The sequence below is a fragment of the Rhincodon typus genome, unplaced genomic scaffold (assembly GCF_021869965.1).
Source record: "Rhincodon typus isolate 14 unplaced genomic scaffold, sRhiTyp1.1 hic_rhity00000357, whole genome shotgun sequence".
NCBI classification, from domain to species: Eukaryota; Metazoa; Chordata; class Chondrichthyes; order Orectolobiformes; family Rhincodontidae; genus Rhincodon; species Rhincodon typus.
In genome coordinates this window covers 62,749-63,178 of record NW_025965995.1, presented here as the reverse complement: position 1 = coordinate 63,178, position 430 = coordinate 62,749, and the positions used below count along the sequence as shown (strand labels likewise).

The window sequence follows — 430 nt, the reverse complement described above, 5'->3', positions numbered from 1 at the left end:
GTGTTTACAACCTGAAACCAATCACATGATAAGAATGTGATGATGTCGTAATGGGGAGAGAAGGCGACTGTCATCTGCCAGAGTTAGCACCATTCAGCTCTCAGAGAAAGCACATCGAATTCATCAAAAGTACCACAGCATTTTAGCTCAAAGTCCTCATTGAAAAAATTATAGAGATAAATCATTGCTGACAGCAGAGTTAGTGGAAGAAAGGCACTTGTGAAGAGAGCGGAGATGACAGAATATTCCAGAAGACATTCTGTGCGAACTTGGAGAGATTAAGTTGTAAGTTATTTATTGCTTCTTATTAATTGAGTTTCTATGAGTGGAACTTATTTTTTATTTAGACAGCATTATAGTAGAATTTAGACCATTTCGGGAGTAGTTAGCAGTCTAAGGGGGAATTGTCGGTTTGTTAGTAATTTTGTTA

The 430-nt window shown here is 37.2% G+C and overlaps 1 long non-coding RNA gene across 1 annotated transcript in view; it reads left to right on the top strand.

Moving 5' to 3' along the window:
• The first annotated feature begins 98 nt into the window (after window positions 1–98).
• LOC125488314 overlaps window positions 99–430 on the top strand; it is a 2,669-nt gene continuing 2,337 nt past the window's right edge. Inside the window, exon 1 of the long non-coding RNA XR_007266277.1 lies at window positions 99–285. This is a non-coding gene — a long non-coding RNA (uncharacterized LOC125488314). The remainder of the gene's footprint in view (window positions 286–430) is intronic.